Below are 16,784 nucleotides of genomic sequence, written 5' to 3'. Positions count from 1 at the left end.
AGGAGGGACAATAAGCTGTGTGGAGAACACAAATAGACGACAAAGAGAGATGGTTTGGGATAGACAGCGATAAATGTCCCAGTGTTGTGGGAACATAAAATGGCCACTGAAAATGAACCTAAAATGGCTGACTGATGTGTGTGGATTTCCACAGATGAGAGGAGAGAGAGAGAGACAGACAGACAGAAAGAGAGACAAAGAGGGAGACATAGACCAAGACACAGAGCGTGATCGCAGGATATTGGGCGTAGGACAGAGGAAGAGGAGGAGGCCATTTGGCCCCTCAACCCTGTTCTGTCATTCAATGAGCTCATGGCTGATGTGTGATCTAACTCCATGTACCTATCTTTGCCCCTTAATACCTTTAGTTAACAAAAATCTGTCAAACTCAGATTTAAAAATTAACAAGTGTCTCAGCATCAATTGCTGTTTGTGGAAGAGAGTTCCAAACTGATACCACACCTGGTGTGTTGAAGTGTTTCTTCATTTCACTCCTGAAAGGTTTTTAGACTAGGTTTATATTTTTAGACTATGCCCCCATGTTCTAGACTCTGCAGCCAGTGGGAATTGTTACTCTCTGTCTACCCCATCAGTTTCCCTTATTACCTTGAACACAATCATCAAATCACACCTGAGCCTTCAAAATTCCAGGGATACAGAGTAAATCTCCAGCTACACTGTCCCATTAAATATTCCCAAGCCAAGCACAATGTTGGGTTTGACACAGAGTAAATTTCCCTCTACACTGTCCCATCACACACTCCCAGGGCAGGAACATCATGGGGTGGATACAGAGTGAATCTCACTCTACACTGTCCGATAGAGACAGACAGAGAGAGAGAGAGAGAGAGAAACAGAGAGACATGGACTGACAGGGTGACTAAAAGAGAAAGAAGGATATTGAACAGGGGATATTGGAAGAGGAGGATGCAATTCAACCCCACAGCCCTGTTCCGGCATCCAATGTGATCTTGGCTGATCTGTGATGTAACTTACACCATATATCCTGCCTTTGCCCCTTATCTCTTAATACCTTTGGTTAACAAGAATCTATCAATCACAGATTTAAAAATTAACCAATAAGTCAGCATGAAATTTGCACAACCAATATAATTGTGTGGGTATTTCTGTGTGTTTGTGTGTGTGTCTATGCCCGTTTGGGTGTGATGGCTCCCACAGTGGAATAGCTTGCTGGATGTTTAAAATGGAGACTGTTCCTTCTGGATCATCAACATTATCCGCCTGGGCCCCAACATTGTCTGCATTTCCCACTCTCCCGATGTTTTTTTCTCTCCATATCTATCTCTTATATGTTTGTGTCCACAGCAGTGAAGGATTACATCAAATTAATATATCTTACATTATCCTTTTCATCCACCTCAACAACCTCTCTCTCTCCAAATTTGTCCCTCTCTACAGCACTCTCTCTGCCTTCATATCTAACCCTCTCTCTCTCTGTCTCTCTCCTCGTGTCAGAGATAGCAGGAGGGAGAGACAGAGAGAGAATGTTGAAGGAACTGTACTCTGTTCCTAAGCTGTGCTGAAGCTGCTCTGGGAGTGTTTGATGGGCTACATTAATCGGCCGTGTACAGTCCTGTATCAGGCTGTGAAGAAGCACAGCTTGTTCAGTGTACAACGGGTCAAAGGGAACGATTCACTCCTGTCTGCTACTGGGAAGAGAGACTGACCTTAACATCAAGGCAGCGTTTGACCGAGTGTGACATCGAGGAGCCCGAGTAAAACTGAAGTCAGTGGGAATCGGGGGAAATCTCTCCACTGGTTGGACACATACCGAGCACAAAGGAAGATGGTTTTGGTTGTTGGAAGTCAATCATCTCAGTCCCAGGCCTTCATTGCAGGAGTTTATCAGGGTCGTGTCCTCAGCCCAACCATCTTCAGCTGAGATCCCAGCAGAAAGTGCTTTAAATACTGAGCAGGTCAAGCAGCATCTGTGGAGAGAGAAACAGAGTTAGTGATTCAGCTCGATGCTTTCCAGATTTCCAGCATCCACAGTATTTTGCCTCAGATAATAAAGCAATCCATAGCCACATGCACCAAGACCCGGACAACATTCAGCTTTGGGCCGAGCAGTGGCAAGTAACATTCACGTCACACAAGTGCCAGGCAATGACCATCTGCAACAAGAGAGAATCCAACCACCTCCCCTTGGCATTCAAAGCATTATCCCATCACTGAATCACCCAGCATCAACATCCTGGGGAAACATTGACATCAAACTTAACAGAACGAAACACATCAATAGTTTCTTCACCCAGTGGCTGGTGGGTGTCTGGAACTCACTGCCTGAAAGGATTAGTATAAAATGGGTGGTTGATGGCCGGCACAGACTGGGCGGGCCGAAGGGCCTGTATAAGTGCTGTATCTCTCTATGACTCTAAAGGATGGTAGAGGCAGAAACCCTCATCACATTTAAAACAATCTCTTGGATATTCACTTCTCCATGTTTAAAATGGGTAAGGAATAACTCTCCTCGTCTGCACTGCCCCATCAAACACTCTCAGAGAAGGTACAGCACAGGTTAGATAGAGAGTAAAGCTCCGTTAAAACATTCCCTGGAGTGTCGGATTAACCCGGGTCACTCACTGAGCCCGGCTCAGCCTCAAGACTCACCTGCCTCAGTCACTGAGACGCTCCTGTATCACTTGCCTTATTGTAAGTGGATGCCGGGTTTGGGAGCAGGACAGGCACACGGGATTAGGACGATTGCTCATGGGATGAAGTCAAAGTGGCCACTGTTTATATTTTAGACTATGCCCCAAGTTCCTGACTCCGCAGCCAAAGGGAATATTTACTCTCAGTCCACCCTATCAGTTTCCCGTATTATTTTGTAAACCTTCATCAAATCACCCAATAACCTTCCAGGAGAAAAATCTTTTCCTCAAATCCCCTCTAAACCTCCTGCCCCTTACCTTCAATCTATGCCCCCTGGTTATTGACCCCTCCGCTAAGGGAAAAAGTTTCTTCCTATCTAACCTATCAATGCCCCTCATAATTTTGTACACCTCAATCAGGTCCCCCCTCAGCCTTCTCTGCTCTAAGGAAAACAACCCCAGCCTTTTCAGTCTCTCTTCATAGCTGAAATGCTCCAGCCCAGGCAACATCCTGGTCGATCTCCTCTGCATCCTCTCCAGTGCAATCACATCCTTCCTATAGTGTGGTGCCCAGAACTGTACACAGTACTCCAGCTGTGGCCTAACCAGTGTTTTATATAGCTCCATCATAACCTCCCTGTTCTTATATTCTATGCCTCAACTAATAAAGGCAAGTATCCCATATACCTTCCTAACCACCTTGTCTACCTGCGCTGCAGCCTTCAGTGATCTATGGACAAGTACACCAAGATCCCTCTGACACTCGGTACTTCCTATGATCCTACCATTCATTGGATATTCCCTAGCCTTGTTAGTCCTTCCAAAATTCTATGTAACCTAACCTATGTATAATCTTTAATCTCGCAGTGCATGTGTAATGTTTAATTTCTGAAAGCCAGACAGAGTAAAGCTTAACGTACTCCAAAAAACTCCAGACTTTTGGCATTTATTACCTTATCGGGTCAAATCTTTCGTTAAGTTGGACTAGACTTGTGAATAATTATTTTTAAGTTGTTTTTCCGACAGTACTAGTGTAAATCGATTTGCAGCATCCCATCATATAATATATTTTGCTGTCTACATCACTGTGATCATGTCTGAATACAGACATAAAATAGCCACAAATTTTGCTATTTATTCCGGGGCAGACAGGTGAAGTGTTTATTTTGTCTGTGATTTAACTCAGCCCCCAATGATAACCAACATGGTGGGAGAGAGTGATAGAGAGAGAGAGAGGAACAGAGGTAGAGTAACAGAGAGATAGGGAGAGATAGAAATGGAGAGAGAACAGAGAGATAGTGAGGGATAGAGACAGAAGCAGAGAGATAGAAAGTGCCAGGAGACCCTGAGACACTTTAGAAGCAGGGGGACGGGGAGACAGGCTGTGTGGAGACCCTGGGGTAACGTTACAGATAGACAGGGTAGATGCAGGTAAGATGTTTCTCCTGGTTGAGGAGTCTAGAACCAGGGGACACAATTTCAAAATAAGGGGGAAGCCACTTGGGACAGAGATGAGGAGAAATGTCATTACTCAGAGGGTTGTGAATCTTAGGAATTCTCTATCCCAGAGGGCTGTGGAATCTCAGTCATTGAGTATGTTTAAAGCAGAGATTGACAGATTGCTGAATACCAATGACATAAAGGGATATGAGGATAGTCTGGGAAAAACACATTGAAGTGGATGATCAGCCATGATAGTATTGAATGGCGGAACAGGCTCGATGGGCTGAATGGCCTACTCCTGTTCATATATTCCAAAGCTGCAGAAATAGTTTCTCGCAAACTACCCCATCATTTCCCCTTACTATCTCAACATCTTTGATCAAATCACCTTGATCCTCCTAAATTCCAGGGAATAAATCCCGAGTTTGTGTAATATCACCTCGTAATTTAACCCTTGGAGTCCAGTTATCATTCTGGTAAATCTACACTGCACTCAAATGGACATGAACCCCTCAAGTCTCTTTGAACCTCGAGTGTTTCTATCTTTTCACCATTTATAAAGTACTCTGTTCTAGTCTTTTTTACTGACATGGAAATCTATCTCCCACAGTTTTAACCATTCACTTCAGATATCTCTTTGCATTGTTCTGCTTCCAGCTACACTGCTTACAATGCTGCCTATTTTTGTGTCATTGGTAAACTTGGGTATGTTGCATTCTACCACATCATCTTAAATCGTTAATAAATACAGCAAAACTGAGACACACACGGGCTTTGCACTAGTAGACAGGAGTGAATCATTCCAACCCAGAGGTTTTTTAATTCCAGATTTATGTTTATTTTTAGAAAAAACAAAATTCAAATTCACAACAGCCCAGCGTGGGATTTGAACTCCTACTTTTTCAATCATCAGCTCAGGCCTTCAAATTAAAACCCATAAAAAGAGATTCATTTTCCTCCTGCTGTTGTGTGACTGACTGAGGTTTTGTATATTGTTCCCTTCTCCTCTTCTTCCATGTGTTTGAAGTCTTTGAAGTTTGTCAGACATTGGTAAACTACTTCATGTGGTGTTCTGTAAATACCTTCAATTCTGTGTATCTGGAAGGGACACAATTCAAATTCTCACCTTATTGCATCAACCAAAACCTGCAGGTCCATTCAAACAACTCTATTTCCTGTCTCTGCAAAGATAGCTCACACTTCCACAATGCAGGAATGTCTGAATGGAAACAGCTTTTGACACATTTCCCAACACGTTTGCTAACACTTTTCAGGATGAAGCTAAATTCAACTCACAGATTCCAAGCCCCAAATTGAGCTTTTGGGTAGAACAGGGAACATTGATGAAATCCCAGATCTCTCTGTCCTGTCACCCATTCTAACATTGTACCATTTAGTTTATATCACTCAGTCTTCCTTCCAAAATGCATCACTTCACATTTCTCAGCATTGAAGTTAACCTGCCCTGTGTCTGTCCAATGATAGGTTGGATAGTAAGCTGTCAAGAGGACATAAAGTGTCTACAAAGAGATTTCCATAGGTTAAGTGAGTGAGCAAAACATTGTCAGATGGAGTACAATGTGGGAAAATGTGAGCTTGTCCACTTTAGCAGGAAGAATAAAAATCAGTATATTATTGAAATGGAGAGAGACTGCAGAACTGTACGGTACAGAGGGATCTGGGTGTCCTGGTACATGAATCACAAAATGTTACCGTGTAGCTACAGCGAGTGATTAGGAAGGCAAATGGAATATTGTTGTTTATTGCAAGGTGAATAGAATATCAAAGTAGGGAAGTGTTGTTCCAGCTGTACAGGGCATAAGTTAGACGACGTCTGCAGGATTGTGGACACTTTTGGTTTCCTTACTGAAGAAATTATATAATTGCATTCGAAGTAGTTCAGAGAAGGTTCACTGGGCTGATTCCTGGGATGAAGGGGTTATCTTATGAGGAAAGGTTGAACAGGCTGGGTCTATACCCACTGGAGTTTAGAAGAATGAGAGGTGATCTGAGTGAAACATCTCAGGTCCCGAGGGGACTGGACAGGGTGGATGCTGAGAGGATGTTTCCCCTTGTTGGGGAGACTAGAACTAGGGGACACAGTTTAAAAATTAGGGACGTCCCATTTAAAACTGAGATGAGGAGAAATGTGTTTCTCTCAGAGGGGGGTCAGTCTGTGGAACTCTCTTCCCCAGAGAGCAGTGGAGGCTGGATCATTGAACATATTCAAGGCTGAGCTCGATAGATTTTTGATCAATTAGGGAGTCAAGGGTTATGGGACACAGACAGGAAAGTGGAGTTGAGTTCACAATCAGATCAGCCATTGAATGGCAGAGCAGGCTCGAGGGGCCGAATGGCCTACTCCTGCTCCTAATTCATTTGTTCTTGTGTGTTCCATTTCACCAGACTGCCTCTCTCCTCCTGAAGTCTGCTAGTAGTCCCTTCCCGGTTTATTACATTGCAGATGACACAAACATTGGCAAACATTGAAGTTATGCCCTGTAAACACAAGTCCAAGTCATTAGTATATATCAAAAAGATCAGTGGTCCTAATATAAACCTCCACTGTATACCTCCCTCCAGTCTGAAACAACCATTGTCCACTCTCTCAGCCAATGTTGTATCCACTCAGCCAATGTCCCTTTCATCCCTGGAGCACCAATATTGCTAACTGGTCAATTAGGAGGCACCATTAAGTCCTCTCCATGAGGACCCTGGTCCCAGAACTCTCTGTTTCCACTCTCCCATCAACATTCCCCAGACAGGTACAGCATGGATTAGATACAGAGTAATGCTCCTTCTACACTGTCCCATCCAACAGTCCCAGGACAGGAACATCATGGGGTGGATACAGAGTGAATCTCACTCTACACTGTCTGAAACAGACAGAGAGAGAGACAGAAAGAGAGAAACAGAGAGACACAGACTGACAGGGTGACTGACAGAGAATGAAGGATATTTAACAGGGGATACTGGAAGAGGAGGATGTAATTTAACCCCACAACTCTGTTCCTGCATTCAATGAGATCAGGGCTGATCTGTGATGTAACTTACACCATATATCCTACCTTTGCCCCTTATCTCTTGGTACATTTGTTTAACAAGAATCTATCAATCACAGGTTTAAAAATTAACCAATAAGCCAGCATGAAATTTCCACAAACAATATCATGAGGGTGTTATGGTTCCCACAGTGGAATAGCTTGCTGAATATTTAAAACGGAGGCTATTCCTTCTGGATCATCAAAAGTGTCCGTCTGGGCCCCAACTTCATCTGCATTCCTCCCTCTCCCGATGTTCGTTTTCTCTCCATACCTTTCAATTCTATGTTTGTGCACACAGCACTGAAGGATTTCATCAAATTAATATATCTTACATTATCCTCTTCATCCACCTCAACAATCTCTCTCTCTCCACGTTATTCCCTCACTGCAGCCCTCTCTATGCCGTCATATCGAACCCTCCCTCCCTCTGTCGTTCTCCTAGTGTCAGTGATAGCAGAGAGAGAGACAGAGAGAGAAGGAGTGAGAGGGAGTGTCAGGGAGGGAAAGACAGATGGAGGGGCAGAGTGTGAGACAAAGAGAGAAGGAGCGAGATAGAGTGACAGGGAGGGAAAGACAGATGGAGGGACAGAGAGAGAGGCAGAGACAGTGAGAGAAGGAGAGAGACGGAGAGCCAGAGAGGGAAAGACAGATGGAGGGACAGAGAGAGTGAGGCAGAGATGTAAGGAGAGAGAGGGATGGACAGGGAGGGAAAGACAGATGGAGGGACAAAGAGAGAGAAAGAGATAGAAGGAGAGAGAGAGGGAGTGCAAGTGAGGGAAAGACAGATGGAGGGTCAGAGACAGAGAGAGACAGAGAGAGAGGCAGAGACAGAGAGTCGGAGAGAGAGGGAGAGACAGAGAGGGAAAGACAGATGGACAGACAGAGATAGAAGGAGAGAGAGGGAGAGACAGAGAGGGAAAGACAGATGGAGGGACACAGTGAGAGACCGAGAGAGTAGGAGAGAGAGGGAGAGACAGAGAGGGAAAGACAGATGGAGGGACACAGTGAGAGACAGAGAGAGTAGGAGTGAGAGGGAGAGACAGAGAGGGAAAGATAGATGGAGGGACAAAGTGAGAGACGCAGAGAGAAGGAGAGAGATGGAGTGACAGGGAGGGAAGGTCAGATGGAGGGATAGAGAGAGAGAGAAGGAGAGAGAGGGAGTGATGGGGGGTGGAAGACAGATGGAGGGACAGAGAGAGAGAGAGAAGGAGAGAGATGGAGTGACAGGGAGGGAAGGACAGATGGAGGGATAGAGAGAGGCAGAGACTGAGAGAGAAGGAGAGGGTGGGAGAGACAGAGAGGGAAAGGCAGTTGGAGAGACAGAGAGAGAGAGAGACAGAGATAGAAGGAGAGTGTGGAGAGACAGAGAGGGAAAGACAGATGGAGGGACAGAGAGAGAGACAGGGAGAGAAATGGAGTCACAGGGAGGGAAGGACAGATGGAGGGATAGAGAGAGAGAGATAGAGATAGGAGAGTGAGGGAGTGACAGAGAGGGAAAGACAGACTGAGGGGCAGACAGAGAGACAGAGGCAGAGATAGAAGGAGAGAGAGGGAGTGACAGGGGAGGGGAAGACAGATGGAGGGACAGAGAGAGAGACAGAGATGGAAGGAGAGAGAGGGAGTGACAGAGAGTGAAAGACAGATGGAGGGACAGAGAGAGAGGCAGAGAGAGAGGAAGAGAGAGAAGGAGAGAGAGGGAGAGACAGAGAAGGAAAGACAGATGGTTGGACAGAGAGAGAGACAGAGAGAGAGCGGGAGTGACAGAGATAGAAGGAGTGAGACGGAGAGACAGAGAAGGAGACAGAGAGAATGGCAGAGACAGAAAGCGAAGGAGAGAGAGGGAGTGTCAGGAAGGGAAAGCCAGATACAGGGACAAAGTGAGAGACAGAGAGAGAAGGAGAAAGATGGAGTGACAGGGAGGGAAGGAAAGATGGAGGGATAGAGAGAGATAGACAGAGATAGAAGGAGAGAGGAGGAGTGACAGAGAGGGAAAGACGGATGGAGGGACAGAGAGAGTGGGAGAGATGGTGTAAGGGAGGCACAAATGGAGTCATGGACAGAGACAGAGAGAGAGAGAGAGAGAGAGATAGGCAGAGACAGAGAATGAGAGAGATGTAAACAGAGTCATGGACAGAGGGTGAGAAAGGGAGATAGGGAGAGACAAAGTAAAAGGAGAGAGAGAGATGGAGAGGCAGAGAGAGGGAGAGACAGAGAGAGGGAGGGCGAGATGGTGTGAGAGAGACAGAGGTGTGGACAGAGGCAGAGAGAGAGAGAGGGAGAGACACTGAGAGACAGAGAGAGACAGCGAGAGAGAAAGAAACAGACAGGGAGGGAGAGAGAGAAAGAGAGGGAGAGACTGGGATTCAGAGGGTAACAGAGAGGGAGAGTCTTGGATTCAGAGGGTAACAGAGAGGGAGAGGCTGGGCTTCAGAGGGTAACGGAGAGGGAGAGACTGGGATTCAGAGGGAAACATAGAGGGAGAGACTGGGATTCAGAGTGTAACAGAGCGGGAAAGACTGGGATTCAGAGGGGAACAGAGAGGGAGAGACTGGGATTCAGAGGGTAACAGAGAGGGAGAGACTGGGATTCAGAGGGGAACAGAAAGGGAGAGACTGGGATTCAGAGGGTAACAGAGAGGGAGAGTCTGGGATTCAGAGGGTAACAGAGCAGGAAAGACTGGGATTCAGAGGGTAACAGAGAGGGAGATACTGGGATTCAGAGGGTAACAGAGCAGGAAAGACTGGGATTCAGAGGGTAACAGAGAGGGAGAGACTGGGATTCAGAGGGTAACAGAGAGGGAGAGTCTGGGATTCAGAGGGGAACAGAGAGGGAGAGTCTGGGATTCAGAGGTTAACAGAGAGGGAGAGTCTGGGATTCAGAGGGTAACAGAGAGGGAGAGTCTGGGATTCAGAGGGTAACAGAGGGGGAGAGACTGGGATTCAGAGGGTAACAGAGAGGGAGAGACTGGGATTCAGAGGGTAACAGAGGGAAAAATAGAGTTGGTGAGGGCAACATAGAAATTTTAAGGCACAGAAAGAGGCCACTTGGCCCATCCTCTCTGTGCCAGCCGAAAAACGATCAACCGATTCTAATCCCACCTTCCAGCATTTGGTTGGAGCCCTGCAGCTTACCGCACTTGAGGTATCTATCCAGACTCCTTCTGAATGAGTTGAGGGTCTCTGCCTCAACTACCCTTTCAGGCAGTGAGTTCCAGACCATCGCGACCCTCTGGGTGAAAAAGATTTTCCTCAACTCCCCTCTAATTTTTCTGCCAATCACTTTAAATCTATGCCCCCTCGTCACTGACCTTTCTGCTATGGTTCTCTGCCCTTCACCTCCACTCTATCCAGGACCCTCAACATTTTGTACATTTCAATCAGATCTCCCCTCAGCCTTCTCTGTTCCAAGGACAACAACCCCTGCCTATCCTCACAGCTACAATTCTCCAGTCCTGGCAACATCCTGGAAAATGGGAGAGAGACAAAGTCCCGTGTTCATAACACATGGATAAAGAGGTTAATCATCTGAGCTGTAACTCTGAGACAGAGACAGAGAGAGAGAGGGAGGGAGAGAGGGAGAAAGAGAGAGAGAGAGGGAGGGAGAGAGGGAGGGAGAGATGGTGTGGAGTCGACACAAACTCAGACGTGGACAGAGGCAGCGAAAGAGAGAGAGGGAGTGACACAGAGAGAGAGAGAGAGGCAGAGAGAGAGAGAGGCAGAGAGAGAGAGAGGCAGACAGAAAGATAGAGAGAGACAGAGAGAGAGGGAGCGCTGGTGTGAGGGAGGCACAAATTGAGTCGTGGACAGAGGTAGAGAGAGAGAGAGAGGGAGAGATAGAGAGATTGAGAGGGGGGAAAGACAGATAACGAGGGACAGAGGCAGTGTGAGAGAGGCAGAGTGAGAGAGTCAGATTAGAAGGTAGCAAATGTAACTCCACTATTTACAAAAGGAAGGAGGGAGAAAATAGGGAACTAAAGACCTGTTCGTCTAACATCAGTCATAGGGAAAATGGTCGAATCTATAATGAAAGATGTGAGAACAGGACACTCAAAGAGAGATTGCAGGGGGGGGGGGGGTGGGGGGGGGAAGAGAGAAATGGGGGGAGAGAGAAATGGGGGGAGAGAGAAATGGGGGGAGAGAGAAATGGGGGGGGGAGAGAGGGGGGAGAGTGCGTGAGTGAGACGGAGCAAAGGAGAGAGATACTAGGTTAGGTGGGACAATAAGCTGTGAGGAGGACACAAATAGACTACAAAGAGAGATGGTTTGGGATAGACAGCGATAAATGTCCCAGTGTTGTGGTAACATAAAATGGCCACTGAAAATGAACCTAAAATGGCTGACTGATGTGTGTGGATTTCCACAGATGAGAGGAGAGAGAGAGAGACAGACAGACAGACAGAAAGAGAGACAAAGAGGGAGACAGAGACCAAGACACAGAGCGTGATCGCAGGATATTTGTCGGAGGACAGAGGAAGAGGAGGAGGCCATTTGGCCCCTCAACCCTGTTCTGTCATTCAAAGAGCTCATGGCTGATGTGTGATCTAACTCCATGTACCTATCTTTGCCCCTTAATACCTTTGGTTAACAAAAATCTATCAAACTCAGATTTAAAAATTAACAAGTGTCTCAGCATCAATTGCTGTTTGTGGAAGAGAGTTTCAAACTGATACCACACCTGGTGTGTTGAAGTGTTTCTTCATTTCACTCCTGAAAGGTTTTTAGACTAGGTTTATATTTTTAGACTATGCCCCCATGTTCTAGACTCTGCAGCCAGTGGGAATTGTTACTCTCTGTCCACCCCATCAGTTTCCCTTATTATCTTGAAAACCATCATCAAATCACACCTGAGCCTTCAAAATTCCATGGATACAGAGTAAATCTCCAGCTACACTGTCCCATTAAACATTCCCAAGCCAAGCACAATGTTGGGTTTGACACAGAGTAAATTTCCCTCTACACTGTCCCATCACACACTCCCAGGGCAGGAACATCATGGGGTGGATACAGAGTGAATCTCACTCTACACTGTCCGATAGAGACAGAGAGAGAGAAACAGAGAGACATAGACTGACAGGGTGACTAAAAGAGAAAGAAGGATATTTAACAGGGGATACTGGAAGAGGAGGATGCAATTTAACCCCACAATCCTGTTCCGGCATCCAATGTGATCTTGGCTGATCTGTGATGTAACTTACACCATATATCCTGCCTTTGCCCCTTATCTCTTAATACCTTTGGTTAACAAGAATCTATCAATCACAGATTTAAAAATTAACCAATAAGCCAGCATGAAATTTGCACAACCAATATCATTGTGTGGGTATTTCTGTGTGTTTGTGTTTGTGTCTATGCCTGTTTGATGTGATGGCTCCCACAGTGGAATAGCTTGCTGGATGTTTAAAATGGAGGCTATTCCTTCTGGATCATCAAACGTATACGCCTGGGCCCCAACATTGTCTGCATTTCCCCCTCTCCTGATGTTTTTTTTCTCTCCATATCTATCTCTTCTATGTGTGTGTACACAGCAGTGAAGGATTACATCAAATTAATATATCTTACATTATCCTTTTCATCCACCTCAACAACCTCTCTCTCTCCAACTTTGTCCCTCTCTACAGCCCTCTCTCTGCCTTCATAACTAACCCTCTCTCCCTCAGTCTCTCTCCTAGTGTCAGAGATCGCAGGAGGGAGAGACAGAGAGAGAATGTTGAAGGAACTGGACTCTGTTCCTAAGCTGTGCTGAACCTGCTCTGGGAGTGTTTGATGGGCTACATTAATCGGCCGTGTACAGTCCTGTATCAGGCTGTGAAGAAGCACAGCTTGTTCAGTGTACAACGGGTCAAAGGGAACGATTCACTCCTGTCTGCTACTGGGAAGAGAGACTGACCTTAACATCAAGGCAGCGTTTGACCGAGTGTGACATCGAGGAGCCCGAGTAAAACTGAAGTCAGTGGGAATCCGCTGGTTGGACTCATACCGAGCACAAAGGAAGATGGTTGTGGTTGTTGGAAGTCAATCATCTCAGTCCCAGGACATCACTGCAGGAGTTCCTCAGGGTAGTGTCCGAGGCTCAACCATCTTCAGCTGAGATCCCAGGAGAAAATACTGGAAATACTGAGCAGGTCAGGCAGCATCTGTGGAGAGAGAAACAGAGTTAGTGATTCAGCTCGATGCTTTCCAGATTTCCAGCATCCACAGTATTTTGCCTCAGATAATGAAGCAATCCATAGCCACATGCACCAAGACCCGGACAACATTCAGGCTTGGGCCGAGCAGTGGCAAGTAACATTCACGTCACACAAGTGCCAGGCAATGACCATCTGCAACAAGAGAGAATCCAACCACCTCCCCTTGGCATTCAAAGCATTATCCCATCACTGAATCCCCCAGCGTCAACATCCTGGGGAAACATTGACATCAAACTTAACAGAACGAAACACATCAATAGTTTCTTCACCCAGTGGCTGGTGGGTGTCTGGAACTCACAGCCTGAAAGGATCAGTATAAAATGGGTGGTTGATGGCCGGCACAGACTGGGCGGGCCGAAGGGCCTGTATAAGTGCTGTATCTCTCTATGACTCTAAAGGATGGTAGAGGCAGAAACCCTCATCACACTGAAAACAATCTCTTGGATATTCACTTCTCTATATTTAAAATGGGTAAGGAATAACTCTCCTCGTCTGCACTGCCCCATCGAACACTCTCAGAGAAGGTACAGCACAGGTTAGATACAGAGTAAAGCTCCGTTTAAACTGTCCCTCGAGTGTCGGATTAACCCGGGTCACTCACTGTGCCCGGCTCAGCCTCAAGACTCACCTGCCTCAGTCACTGAGACGCTCCTGTATCACTTGCCTTAATGTAAGTGGATGCCGGGTTTGGGAGCAGGACAGGCACACGGGATTAGGACGACTGCTCATGTGGAGGATAAGCATCAGTAATCCCTCAGAGAATCAGAACAGACCAGCGAGACTCAGAAAAGGAAACTTGTGTTGAATTTGTGAGTCTTGCATTGTGGAATGCTTTAGTATTTGGTGAGAATGTTGAGCCAGTGACATTTTGCCCCAGTGGGATGAATAGACACTATATGACTTTATTACAACAGTAAGGTACCGTGTGTACTGTAAATATGGACTGAAATAACAATGTAACTGATCAATTTTCAGCTGAATACTATAACTACAGTTATACCTGTTATCCTGTTATATATGTGCTGCTATACCTGCTATATGTGAGAATGTACACACGACACGATGGGATGAAGTCAAAGTGGCCACTGTTTATATTTTTTGACTATGCCCCAAGTTCCTGACTCTGCAGCCAAAGGGAATATTTACTCTCAGTCCACCCTATCAGTTTCCCTTATTATTTTGTAAACCTTCATCAAATGACCCAATAACCTTCCAGGAGAAAAATCTTTTCCTCAAATCCCCTCTAAACCTCCTGCCCCTTGCCTTCAATCTATGCCCCCTGGTTATTGACCCCCTCCGCTAAGGGAAAAAGTTTCTTCCTATCTAACCTATCAATGCCCCTCATAATTTTGTACACCTCAATCAGGTCCCTCCTCAGCCTTCTCTGCTCGAAGGAAAACAACTCCAGCCTTTTCAGTCTCTCTTCATAGCTGAAATGCTCCAGCCCAGGCAACATCCTGGTCAATCTCCTCTGCATCCTCTCCAGTGCAATCACATCCTTCCTATAGTGTGGTGCCCAGAACTGTACACAGTACTCCAGCTGTGGCCTAACCAGTGTTTTATACAGATCCATCATAACCACCCTGTTCTTATATTCTATGCCTCAACTAATAAAGGCAAGTATCCCATATACCTTCCTAACCACCTTGTCTCCCTGCGCTGCAGCCTTCAGTGATCTATGGACAAGTACACCAAGATCCCTCTGACACTCGGTACTTCCTATGATCCTACCATTCATTGGATATTCCCTAGCCTTGTTAGTCCTTCCAAAATTCTATGTAACCTAACCTATGTATAATCTTTAATCTTGCAGTGCATGTGTAATGTTTAATTTCTGAAAGCCAGACAGAGTAAAGCTTAACGTACTCCAAAAAACTCCAGACTTTTGGCATTTATTACCTTATCGGGTCAAATCTGTCGTTAAATTGGACTGGACTTGTGAATAATTCTTTTTAAGTTGTTTTACCGACGGTATAAATCGATTTGCAGCATCCCATCATATAATATACACTCCTGTCTATATTGTCTGAATACAGACATAAAATATCCACACATTTTGCTATTTATTCCGGGGCAGACAGGTGAAGTGTTTATTTTGTCTGTGATTTAACTCAACCCCCAATGATAACCAACATGGTGGGAGAGAGTGATAGACAGAGAGAGAGGAACAGAGGTAGAGTAACAGAGAGATAGGGAGAGATAGAAATGGAGAGAGAAGAGAGAGATAGTGAGGGATAGAGACAGAAGCAGAGAGATAGAAAGTGCCAGGAGACCCTGAGACACTTTAGAAGCAGGGGGACGGGGAGACAGGCTGTGTGGAGTCCCTGGGGTAACGTTATAGATAGACAGGGTAGATGTAGGTAAGATGTTTCTCCTGGTTGAGGAGTCTAGAACCAGGGGACACAATTTCAAAATAAGGGGGAAGCCACTTGGGACAGAGATGAGGAGAAATGTCATTACTCAGAGGGTTGTGAATCTTAGGAATTCTCTACCCCAGAGGGCTGTGGAATCTCAGTCATTAAGTATGTTTAAAGCAGAGATTGACAGATTGCTGAATACCAATGACATAAAGGGATATGAGGCTAGTCTGGGTAAAACACATTGAAGTGGATGATCAGCCATGATCGTATTGAATGGCGGAGCAGGCTCGATGGGCTGAATGGCCTACTCCTGTTCATATATTCCAAAGCTGCCGAAATAGTTTCTCGCAAACTACCTCATCAGTTCCCCTTAATATCTCAACAACTTAGATCAAATCACCTTGATCCTCCTAAATTCCAGGGAATTATTACCAGTTTGTGTAATATCACCTTGTAATTTATCCCTTGGAGTCCAGTTATCATTCTGGTAAATCTACACTGCACTCAAATGGACACGGACCCCTCAACTCTGTATGAACCTCCAGTGTTTCTATCTTTTCACCATTTATAAAGTACTCTGTTCTAGTCTTTTTTACTGACATTGAAATCTATCTACCACAGTTTTAACCATTCACTTCAGATATCTCTTTGCATTGTTCTGCTTCCAGCTACACTGCTTACAATGCTGCCTATTTTTGTGTCATTGGTAAACTTGGGTATGTTGCATTCTACCACATCATCTTAAATCGTGAATAAATACAGCAAAACTGAGACACACACGGGCTTTGCACTAGTAGACAGGAGTGAATCATTCCATCCTAGAGGTTTTTTGATTCCAGATTTATGTTTATTTTTAGAAAAAACAAAATTCAAATTCACAACAGCCCAGCGTGGGATTTGAACTCCTGCTTTTTCAATCATCAGCTCAGGCCTTCAAATTAAAACCCATAAAAAGAGATTCATTTTCCTCCTGCTGTTGTCTGACTGACTGAGGTTTTGTATATTGTTCCCTTCTCCTCTTCTTCCATGTGTTTGAAGTCTTTGAAGTTTGTCAGACATTGGTAAACTACTTCATGTGGTGTTCTGTAAATACCTTCAATTCTGTGTATCTGGAAGGGACACAATTCAAATTCTCACC

This window comes from Heterodontus francisci, unplaced genomic scaffold (assembly GCF_036365525.1).
Source record: "Heterodontus francisci isolate sHetFra1 unplaced genomic scaffold, sHetFra1.hap1 HAP1_SCAFFOLD_152, whole genome shotgun sequence".
Lineage (NCBI taxonomy): Eukaryota > Metazoa > Chordata > Chondrichthyes > Heterodontiformes > Heterodontidae > Heterodontus > Heterodontus francisci.
The sequence above is the reverse complement of the archived record's forward strand: the minus strand, read 5'-3'. Positions refer to the sequence as shown.